The sequence below is a fragment of the Physella acuta genome, unplaced genomic scaffold, assembly GCF_028476545.2.
Source record: "Physella acuta isolate Inbredline_101_S28 unplaced genomic scaffold, ASM2847654v3 ptg000199l, whole genome shotgun sequence".
Taxonomy (NCBI): domain Eukaryota; kingdom Metazoa; phylum Mollusca; class Gastropoda; family Physidae; genus Physella; species Physella acuta.
This window is the reverse complement of record NW_026731718.1, coordinates 215,001-227,500: the sequence shown is the minus strand read 5'-3', so window position 1 is coordinate 227,500 and position 12,500 is coordinate 215,001. Positions and strand designations below refer to the sequence as shown.

At 36.4% G+C, this 12,500-nt stretch overlaps 1 protein-coding gene and 1 long non-coding RNA gene across 3 annotated transcripts in view; both read right to left on the bottom strand.

The window, feature by feature from the left end:
- The window catches only part of LOC131937055 (low-density lipoprotein receptor-related protein 1-like), a 57,100-nt gene that overhangs the window by 14,851 nt on the left and 29,749 nt on the right, over positions 1-12,500 (bottom strand). The gene's annotated exons all lie outside the window — the stretch shown is intronic.
- LOC131937056 (uncharacterized) overlaps positions 7,583-12,500 on the bottom strand; it is a 12,521-nt gene continuing 7,603 nt past the window's right edge. For both annotated transcript variants that reach the window (XR_009386156.1, XR_009386157.1), the window contains one exon: positions 7,583-9,694. This is a non-coding gene — a long non-coding RNA (uncharacterized LOC131937056). The remainder of the gene's footprint in view (positions 9,695-12,500) is intronic.

The window sequence follows — 12,500 nt, the reverse complement described above, 5'->3', positions numbered from 1 at the left end:
TAGACATGGTTTTTCATCCATTTTAAATACTCACATTTCTTAAAATTGAATATAATCTCGTAGAAAAAAGAAATGCACACCAAGTGAACGCTAAATAAAAAAGCGCAATATTATTAGTACTTTATAAATTTACTTGCGTTTTTTGAGAAATCGGAAATAGCGTAAATAAGTACTTCTGGTCAACGGAAATTACTCAAAATTTGACTGAAGGTAGAGAATTAGCTCTTTAACTTACATATCTAGTTTCATTTATCTATCTGAAATAGTACTCAAGTTATAGGCTTTTGAATAATTCAAAGTAGAAAAAGTACCACTTCCGGTTATCAGAATTCGCTCAAAAGTTGATACGGATCTACGATTTTGATAAAATACTCATATATGAAATTTCACCAGCCTAGCTGTAACGGTACTCAAGTTATCGTGTTTACACACGGACACACAGACACACAGACACACACACACAGACATACGGACAAGATTGCAAAATTATGTTTTTCCGTATCAGTGAGGTGTAAAACGTCGAGATTTGTAAAAATCTCGATTTTTTTTTTGCACGATTACAAAACGTTCTCTATACTACGTATATACGAGAAAGTAAAAAAAGCAATGTTAGAAAACGAGTTTTAGCCGTTATTTCGCGTTTTAGAAAACTGTTTTAATAAATTGTAATAGGAATTGATTCTTCTTCTTCTTCTTCGTTCTTAATTTTTGAATATGGTGGAGGATTCAGACAACAAGTCCAACTTCGTGGACAAACCGGACTGTGGTTTCCAGTTTGTCAGGTGTCCCATATAATTTTTCCCTGAGTGGGGTGGGCTGGGGCCAGTGTCTGACTCTTGCCTGGCTATACAGAGTACATTCCTGGAGTACGTGCTCCGTGTTTTCCGGGGCCTTGCCACAAGGGCACATTTCGCTACACCCAACCTTCAGTTTTTTGTGCATGTGTTGATTTAGTCTGTTGTGGCCTGTTCTAAGTCGAAAGATTATGTATTGTTGTTTTCGTGTTAAATTGTAATAGCCGTCGTCTTTAATGTAGTGAGGGTGTGTGAGAGACCACATTTGCGTTTGTTTGTTTTTAATTATTCTTTCTATTTCTTTTGGGTGTAGCGAAATTACCGGTTGTTGTTTCTTTCCCACAATTTTTGCCAGCTGGTCTGCGATCTCGTTACCCTGGATCTGGCAGTGGCCCGGGATCCACTGCAGCACAATTCTGCTGCAGGTATTTTTAGCCTCTCTAATGCTGTCATAAGTGTTTGAATATAGGACTCCGGATTTTGTAGGGATTGCAGGACTGATTTGGCATCTGTAAGAAATACAATCTGACTATTCGGTGATTCAGGGTGTTCTGACAGGAGGTTTGCTGCGTGTTCTAAAGCTTCTTTTTCTGCCCTAAAATTGTCGGATAGGCTGCCTGTGGCTATTGCCTTTTCCAGGCTTTCTCCGCTTGGCCATTCAATAAGGATGCCAGCCCCGCCGTTTTTTGTGGCATCTTCAGCTGAGCCATCTGTGAAAACTCTGATCCAGGTATTGCTGGCGTGCGGCGTCAATTCGGCCAATGACGAAACGGCCCCGTCAAATCGGCCCCGTCAAAAGGGCCAGCGACATATGGACCCCGTCATATAGGCTCCCGACAAATAGGCTCCCGTCATTTAGGCTACCGACAAATAGGCTCCCGTTATATAGGCTCCCGACAAATGGGCTCCAGTCAATAAGGCTCCTGACAAATAGGCTCCCGTCATTTTGGCTCCCGACATATAGTCTCCCGTCATTTAGTTTTTTCCACAAAACGGCCCCCGTCATTACGACTCCCGACAAATAGGCTCCCGCCATTTAGTTTCTCCACAAAACGGCCCCCGTCATTACGACTCCCGACAAATAGGCTAGCGTCATTTTGGCTCCCGACAAAAAGGCTCCTGTCAATTTGGCTCCAGACAAAAGGACCACTGACACAGTGGCGTAGCTACCGTAAAGCTAGCGTAAGCAAGGCATGGGGGCCCAAGGCACATAGGTGCCCTTTTCCCTCATAAAAAATTAAAACTTTTACAATGGAATTTTAATATTTGTTACATATAAATAATTTTAAAAAAGAAAAAGGTTAAAAGTTCCGAAAAGCCCCCCCCCCCTACCCGACCGTTTCGGCAGTGGGATTCAGTGTTTGTGGGTCAAACAGAGCCCAATCGTTATAATAACACTACAGGCTATATCACTTTGTCGTGCAAGACATTGAGAGAATCAGCCTATAAATAAACTTTTTAGCAGTAGTAGGCAAGCAATAATAAAGTATAAATACAAAATCAGGACATATAAAATACAAAATGTTGCCTTCAGAATATTTATATATTAAAAAATATCCATCGTAAGTAGAAGTTGATCTCTTCGTTTAACTCCTCTGTAGCCTAACGCTAGCGAAGGCGAGGCGGGGGGTGTGGACCGCAACGGGTGACACCATTTAGGGGGGGGGGGTGACACCAAAGGCAAAAAATTGTAAAATTTATAGAATGAAATGCCATTTTCCAGATCCATTAGTTAAAGTTAAATAGTCTTCTAAGTACAAATCGAAAATTATATCAAGAGGGGTGGGGGGGGTGTGACACCACGACGTAAACGTAAACTATAAAGAAAACAAGGCTACATCCAACTGTATTATAAACAGACTGTAGATAAACAACGTTACTATTAAGTCAGCAGTGATTAAAGCTTAAACACGTACGTGTACCAGTATGTGGCATATATATAAATTTTAGGCCTATGTAGGCCGACACACACACACACACACACACACACACACACACACACATACATATATATATATATATATATATATATATATATATATATATATATATATATATAATATGCTTTGTTTCCTGGGAGGGGGTGACAATACGAAGTGCCGCACCGGGTGAGACCCGACCTAGCGACGCCACTGGCCTAACGGCTGACGAAGGGGCCCACTGATAATTTTTGCATAGGGGCCCAAAAATCCTAGCTACGCCACTGCACTGACAATACCGTTTCTGTAGAGACTAAGTCTCCCGGCAAAGCGGTCTCATTGAATATGACATCTGCCAGTGGGACCCCTTCATCAATATTCTTTAGAGTTAGCTTATCCAACACTCTTATGTAATACAACGTATTGGGGGCGGGGGGTGCGGACCGCACCGGGTGACACCATTTAGGGGGGTGACACCAAGGCAAAAAATAGCAAAATATATAGAGGAAAAGTTGAGGGGGTGGGGGTCCAAATCGAAAGTTTCGGGGGGGGGGGGTGCAAATCGAAAACTTGAAAGTTTGTCCCCGGGAAGGGTCGCAACGCCTCTGGGGGGGGGGGGGGGGTGACACCATTAAGTGCCGCACCGGGTGACACCCGACCTCGCTACGCCACTGTGCTTGTAGGTTATCAAAACAAAATGCTGTTATCATGTTAACATCATGTATATCATACATTTACACTTCTGTGCTCGCTTTTAAGCAACAGATCTTTTCTGTTGTAAATTAAACATTATCAAAACTTTAGAATTGGTGGAATTTAGCTGTTAAGGGCTCGATTTGTTTGTGAATTAATGTTGGTTCATGAAAAAATAATTTCATTCGGGCATTATAAAGAGGTTATGGTGGTATTGGAGGTAGGACACAATGGTTACTTTTTTTTGCCAATAGTGATCATATCATTCATTTTTCTGGAGCCAATATGTCGGGAGTCATTTTGTCAAAAGCCAATATGTCGGGAGCCCAATTGCCGGGAGCCAATATGTCGGGAGCCCATTTGTCGGTAGCCAAAATGTCGTGAGCCCATTTGCCGGGAGCCCATTTGTCTTGAGCCCTTATGTCGGGAGCCAATATGTCGGGAGCCGCTTTGTCGGGAGCCAATATGTCCTGAGCCTATTTGTCAGGGGTTAATATGTCGGGAGTCCATTTGTCGGGAGCCTAAATATCGGGAGCCCATTTGTCGGGAGCCTATATGTCGCAAGTCAATATGACGGGAGCCCATTTGACGGGAGCCAATAAGTCGGGGCCCTTTTGACGGGGCTATTTTGACGGGGTCGGTTTGTCGGGAGTCGATTTGACGGGGTCGTATTAACGGGGCCGTTTTGACGGGGCCGATTTGTCCCGGGCCGTTTTGACAGGGCACCATTGCTGGGGTACTGATCCTTAATGTGTTTATTTGTTATTTTCTTAAGTTCTTCTAGATCATAGTCAGATTTTTTCCTATGGTGTCTATTGAGTCAATAATGGTTAAGTGACAGTGGGAGATCCAAGGCGGGGAGAGGTTTTGAGTTTTTATTGCTTCAGGAATGATATTTTCTATTTCATATTTCTTTTTCAGATTCTTTGCTTCTTTGATGAAACTTGTTCTTTGTAGTCTGGTTGATGGACTGGGTTTCTGGAGTTTTTGTTTTAGGTTATGGTTTTCCAGTGCCTCTAGCTTTGTGTATTGAGTGAGGATTTTTTATTCTCTTCTTAGGAATTGATTAAAATACTCTATTTTGACAGAGTTCAAACAAGATTTTGGAAAAAATTGTCAAAAAAAGCGTGACGTCATTTATGGATGACCCCTAAATAGTTATTTTTTTTTTTACTTTTCTATTTCAATTTAATATTATGCACGTTTGTACTGGTCTAACTTTTCCTCCCCATCTAAATTTTTAGACTTTCATTGAGTCACAAACGTTGTAGTGTCGGACCACTTGGTGGCAGACAGATTATTTTATTCATTTTTTAATTTGTTATATATATTTTTTCCATTAAGCTTATGCTTGTAAACCTCCCGTGAAGGGAAAAATACACAGCATTCATTATGATTAGTTATATTACTTGGGCTAAAGTTAAGCCAGCTATAGGGTTAATTTATAGTTGTCGGACAGTTATGGTTTACTCCTGTCTGTTGGGTTGGGTTATGCCTCTTTATTTTAGTAACTGTTGTAATGCCATTGTAGGCGGCCACCACTGCATGTGGAGATCTTTATTGAATCCCCAGGGGAATGTTTGGTTCAGCCATTAATGTGCAGTGAGAATTATCGTATGAATGTCGACTGATTGTCACTCCCCATTGAGACGCAAGAGGAAGACTTGGTTCAGTCGGATCTATATTATATTATTGTCAGTTGTCCTGTGTGGACTACTTATGTAATGAATTGTCCTGGAGTGGACTTATAATAGTTACTGTTAAAATCTTTTCAGTCATGTCTTGTGTATAATTATTTTACTTTTTATATTATTTTCATGTAACTGTTCTCTTTTTAGATATTGAGTCCGATTGGGTATTTAGTCTTTTATTTAGTCGCTTTTATTTTTTTAGTCTATTTTTCAGTACATTCGGTGCCAATTTTTTTTTGTTTAATAAATTTTAGCTGTTAGCTTTTCTTTTTAATTTAGTTGAAAGACTAAGGTTAGAATTGTACCAGTCTGGGTTCTACCAGACTAAGGATTAGATTAGACACCCCCCCCCCCCCTTTGTCAGGGTTTACAATTAATGACATCGGGTAAATTTAGTGAAAGGAATATAAAAACGCTGTGGATAAGAGTAAAAATAACCCTAAAAGATGAATAAGCAAACTTTAAATACATAATAACTAAAGTTGTTTAGTTATTCTGTTGTTTCTTTTACAATCAGAACCATAGCTTTTGATATAGGTAAAACTAAGTAAATATTGTTTTTTGCAATTATCTGTAAAGATTCTTGTGTGCGATGCAGTTATAGTACTCATACCTTAACATTATGTTAAAACTAATCTTTAAAGAACACAAATATCAATGGCTAATTAAAAAATATCGAGATAAGAAATGCAAGACCAACAATTTTGTTAACAAACAAAGATATTGTAGGCTATTATTTAGAATGTTTCACTTATTAATTTAGTTTTTCATTAATTTAAAAATCACACTTTTATACAAATTTTGATCTCACATACTTACTTTATGCTGTACTAATTTTAGCATTTACTAGACTACCCGCTATCTAGTTAGATTACTGTGGGTTTAGGGGTTCATCCATAAAAAAACATCACTCATCGTCACAAAAAACCAGACCCCACAAATCAAAAAGACGTCACACCCCAGACGTTTTTGTCTTTGAAAACACAGATTTCGGCTGAGCATGGGTCTGACCTTATTATCTCTTCATATGTTTAAGTCACATATGAACTTTATACCTACCAAACTCTCCTTCACCTGTGCAGTGTCCCGCCAAGTCTCAGACAAAAAGTTTTATCGTTTAAAAAAAAAGATTTTGACCACACTATCCACTTAATATGCTGGGGACAAAGAAACAGATGGACTCTACTTCACCTGCCCTGTGTCCCGCTAAGTTCCGATAGGCAACTCTTTCATTCACATCTAAAAAAATTCTTAAAAAATGTAACATTGACATGATGTGTCTACAACCCGTGCCACCCACTATCTAGACTTGTGACGTCATCTGTGTTTTTTTTGTGCTATATATTAATAGTTCGAGTCTGCTTAAGAAACTTGATTTACGCGAATAGACTCTAGATCTAGTATCTTTCAAATTAAATTTTATCTTAAATCAACCAATTTTATAGCTATACAAACAAAGATTTATATAAAATACTGAAGGTCTAAAATAGTTTAGTGTAGAAACTCATTATCTAGATCTAGATAATGTTATTTAGATTCTATGACTGGTTTGGTTAAGTCGAGATTTTGCCGTAACTAGCTAGACCTAGATCTAGAACCTAGATAGAAAAATCACTTGTATTCTTGAATTAGTTGATCCGTAAAGCTAACAAACCGGGAGTGATCTCCCCTACTTTCTCGAATATTTAAGTATAAAACTAAGAGGGATGGCAACTCAGGACATAGACAATATTTGTAATCCATTTTTAATTACTTAAACTTTTTAAAATAGAATGGAATCTTGTAAAAAAAAAAGAATTGCACACCAAGTGAACGCCTAATAAAGATGTGCATAATAGTGTGCAATATTATTAGTACTTTATAAATTTACATGCGTTTTTTGAGAAATCGGAAATAGCGTAAATTAGTACTTCCAGTCAACGGAAAGTACTCAAAATTTGACAGAAGGTAGAAATTCAGATCTTTTACTTACATGTGAAATTTCATTTATCTATCTGAAATAGTACTCAAGTTATAGGCTTTTGAAAAATTCAAAATAGAAAAAGTACCACCTCCGGTTATCGGAAATCGCTCAAAAGTTGATACGGATCTGCGATTTTGATAAAACACTTATATATAAAATTTCATCAACCTAGCTGTAACGGTACTTAAGTAATCGTGTTTACACACATAGACACACACAGAGACAGACACACAGACACACAGACATACGGACAAGATTGCAAAATTATGTTTTTCCGTGTCAGTGAGGTGTAAAACGTCGAGATTTGTAAAAATCTTGATTTTTTTTGCACGATTACAATACTTACTCTATACTTCATATATACGAGAAAGTAAAAAGAAAAGATTTATATCAAATATTTAAGTACTAAAATAGTTTAATAACGAAACTCAAAAAATTATTCTGATTTTAAAATCTTTTTTATTTTTAACTAATTAATTTTTTATTGACCTAGATTTTAGATCTTTAATTAACTGTCTTTGACAGCTGATCTTTAGATTCTAGATCTAGAGAAACGTATTGTATACTTAAATGAAAAGGACTGTTGATAATTGATAGTGTTGGAACGTAATAAAAACAGCAAACGGACGTATCGTCAAAGCTATAGCCAGAAAATTAGCTAAAAAAGCGTTATACCTTTGAATGGGCAACAAAATCTTGTATGGAAGCCGCCATTATTGTTGTAAAAAGTAAAAAAATCAAAAGACGTCACTATAAAGTCATTGTTTCGAACTTTTATACTTAATGTGGTTAATCTACCAATGAATAAATCAATAAATTAATCAACGTCTTTAAATTAATTTGTGATTAACAGTATTTAAAAAAAAAATTGTTCTCTACCTAAATACTATTTTACAGCTGTACACATAGTGAAGATTCTCTTCTATAACCAAACGGACAAAAATTTAAAAAAAAAAATTAAAAAAAAATATTCAAACATGAAAACAAACTTAAGTTTTAGTAGTATATAGATGATAAAAACATATTTAATTCTAATTGCAGACATGTTTTTGTAAAAACTAGTAATAATAAACTATTATATTACTTAGTAAAGTAATTCTTGATTTGGACGAATTTTACAATTACAATTAAATGTGGAGCCTATACTAGAGCCTATACATATCTATATCGAGCGAGTGATTATTTCCCCTACTGTAGTTCTCTTGCCTTAATTAATACTCAGTTATGTAATATTTTTTTTACAAGGATTACAAAACAGATTGCGCTTCGTTTATGTCTTTGGTTGTTATGTAAGTAATTTTTGCTTTGTCTTTTAGACCTACATTGTGCTTTGTTCTTTTGTTTTCTTCAGAGTACTTTTTGAATGTATTTTACACCGCAGAGAAGCAATGCCATACAGCTAATGTCTGTATTATATTCCTGTATACAAATTGTTGTATTTTCCTACTTTAATTTATAAATATTAATAAGTCTACTATTTAAAACAAGTAATTAAAAAAAGTCTAGTGACAATTTTAGCGCAATTTCCTTGTGTTATCTAAAAATAGCTCTGTCGTAGCGTAAATCAAGAGCAGGGTTAGTAAAACCATTGGTTAGTTATTAAAACGTTTTTTATTAAAAAAAATTTTCAGTATTTTACATGTTTTATTTACAATAGAGTAACATGACTAAAAACCATTGCGCGCCCAGCTACCGAACGTGACGTCGCAGCCATTGAACGTGATGGCGCAGCTATTGAACGTGATGACGCGTGTGGTGTGGTTGCATAAAATGCCTACTAATTGGTCCAAATGTTAATTAATTCAAATTTTTTTTTGTTACCAAACGAAAGGATATTTTTGAAAACTTTCTTCGGCAATATTGTTCTAAATTATGGCAGCAATCGATTGGTACATGTTTCAAGTCGCTAAGTGGTCTGGTTGCTGAGATATGGGCCAAAAACTGCATTTTTCCGAGGTTTTTTTGGCTTTTCCGGGAAATCCATGAAAGAAACCCGTAATTTTTATGGCCTATGCTCATCCTCGTAACTTGCTTAACATAATTGTTTTTGTAACTAGTCATCGATATTGCTTCGTTGAGGAGGAGATACGACTTAAAGCTGCGGAAACACATCCATACATTCATCCATCCATCCATCCATCCATCCAGAAATGACGGGTTAATAAACGCAATTCTCCAGAATGGAAATTGCGCTAAAAAACAATAAATATGTAGGCCAATTGAATGACTATCCGGAAGTGTCGACCGTGGACTTTCTTATGTCAACCTGACTTACATTGTTTTGTACAGAATTATATTTGTAATTTGATTTAGTAATAATATGTAAGCGTAAAATATAAAACTAATGAGTTTAAACAAAGTTGATTCATAAAAATTAATTATAGTAAACTCAAAGCCTTTCATTTAAACGTAAACGTAAATACAGAATTATCAAATAATGAGGTTCGTTTCGACGGAGATACAAGTAATACTTGTAATCTTGTAGGCATAATCACACTACTAACAAACGAAGACGCCAAATAAACCTTAATAAACAGCGTAGGATCAGTAAACAATCATAACCTAAACTGCAGAGGAACGTTAAAATAAAAATCACTATAAAACCTTTCCAACTCTGAGCTGATAACGAGTGATCTGAGGAGAGAAAGAACAATCTTTTTTAAAATTTATATATATATATATATATATATATATATATATATATATATATATATATATATATATATTGGAGCCGGACGTTCTCCCGCATGGATACTTGCCCGAATACGACAAATATCCGAAAGCTAAAGTTAAGGTTGAGGTTGATGTTGAGGTTGAGGTTGAGGTTGGGGTTGAGGTTGAGGTTGAGGTTTTGGTTTGGGTTTTTATTTTAGCTTGGGTTTAGTTTTAGTTTTAATTTTTGGTCATTAGATGAGTACAGCAGGGGCGTAGCGAGGGGGGGCGGGGAGTACGGACCGCACCGGGTGACACCATTTAGGGGGGTAACACCAAGGCAAAAAATAGCAAAATATATAGAGAAAAACTTGAGGGGGGGGGGTGCAAATCGAAAGTTTGAGGGGGGGGGGGGGTGTAAATCGAAAACTTGAAAGTTTGTCCCCGGAAAGGGTCGCAACGCCTCAAGGGGGGTGACACCATTAAGTGCCGCACCGATAGACACCCGACCTAGCTACGCCACTGGAGTACAGCACTCCTGCCCCTAACTTGTAACTCTACTGTGTTTGGTTACTTAAAAAAAGAACAAATTAACTCTAAGCCTGTAGCATGTTGTAGCTGTAGTAAGCCCACTTAATCTAATATACATATATTTAAATTCTGTATGTATGGGACAGCGGATGCGTGATTACAAAGGAGTAAAGCATAAAAAAATAGACTTGATCGCCATAGTGTAATATATTTAAAGTGCGCATCGTCTAAATTAATGATATAAAAATTAATATAGAATGTGTTATAAAATAAATTTCATTTTCCAAACTCACAGTGTTAAATGACAGCATGTGCATTAAACAAAATTAAAGAAAATGTATCACCCTTCATACAAATTCTAATTGTAGCTGAAAATTATTTACATTTAGTTATTTTGCACTCATTGATAATTTAGGAAAAAAAATTACATTTCTTTAAAAAAAACCATTTACCTCAGGGGGGGGGGGGGGTGAAATACTTTTTATTACCTTGTTTTGGTGTTGGGAAAAAATTATTACATAATTAGTGTGGATCGATCAAGTACACTGAACGAACTGTTTACGAAATATTATTTGTAATCAAATACAGTTTACAAGCAGCACTCAAATGTCCTCTATGTTTTCTTCTATCTTTCCGTTTGCGGATTAGCTTGGGGTATTAGAATAGTTTACTAAATTGAATCAGGCGCGTCTGCCTGCGCCCGTGTAAGGTTCGATTTGGCGCTCTGTGCCATACTGTGAGCTATATGGTGCATAATTTTGTTTTAAAATGTGCGATAGACTATGGATAAGAAAGGTTACTATAGTCTTTAACTGAATCGAATCAGGGCGTCCTCTGGTTCCCCGACAGGATGCTATTTGGCTCCTCTGGCATTCCCGCGTTCGCTATGGCACCTTCGTTTTTTAAGTGAGTGTAAAAGACTATGAATAATCTATGTTCTAGAACTAGAACTACGGAAAAACTAGAATTAAGATTTTTACTTAGTAGTACTTTACTAGAAGTAGATATCGGTTATACATCTAGATCTAGCTCTATCTAAATCTATAATCTTTAACAATTTAGTGCGTAGTGAGTATGGTGTTTAGGAAATTGTAAGTGTGAGATTAGTTATTGGATCTGGAGTGCGAGTGTAGTGATGTGAAGTGCTGCGTGAGACACTGAAATCTCTTGGTGGGTTTAATGGTATTGTCGGATAAAGTATGTTGTGGTGTTGGGCGGGGAATATGGTGTGGCATTGGGGTTAGAGTGTGATTTGACTTGGTACATTTAGTGACTCGTGGTGTCATATGGGTGGTTATTCGCTTCCAGTTCCTCATTTTAATGTGTGCAGTTCAAATTTATTCTACAAGAGTAAAAACAAGATGTTTTCGTGCCTATCTTTTCTGTACTCCAAAGGGTTTTAATTAAAATTAATTTAATTAATTAAAAGAGCATGTATAAAGTTAGTATATAGGCCTATATATGAGCCCTAACATTTTTTTTTGCGTGGAGACATCTTTTTCTTATTCCGCTACTGGTGTTGGCATAATGGCACAAACAATAAGCTAAAGATCTGGTAAACAATGGTGTCAGTAACATACTACGTTCATGCTGTATAATTCAAGAGTCGCTTTAATTCTCACCGTGCAAGCGCGAGACTTTGATTATATTCGAATTCTATGACTTTATTATTTTTCTCTGTGTGCTTGAACGGCCGTGTAGCTCTATTGTAATTGTCGTGTTACTGTTCTGTATCTAGACGTTATATTAGGAATCGATTTCTTGTGTCAATATAAAGTCTCAAAAAGTGTGGTGTATGCTTTCGATTTGTATTCTATAATTATACAGCATTATATGATTTTTAATATGTTAAATGTGCCCCTAGACGACAGAGGGGGTCGCCTCGAGCTTTATCGAATTAGAGCCAAAAATATGAGAACATAATCTAGAAAATCTATGAAATCTTTTAGTCATGTGTACGTGTATGTTTAGTGGAAGTTTTATTTTAAAAAGCTATTATTTAGGATAAAATGTCTGTTTTTTTTTAAACTCAAATTTGACCATCTTCTTATGCAGCGATTTCATTCAATCCTTCCAGATAGATCTTTTCACGCTTGATAGAAGGCCTTGGTCTTAATAATTGGTACATACTGATGTTTAGCATGTTTTGTCTGTTGTTTGTTTGTAGGTTTGTATCTCATTTTTATTTTACGACTGCTAATTCAACGACATTTTTCAAACTTTCTAGATAAGTTTTTCTTTGATGACAATAAGTAGC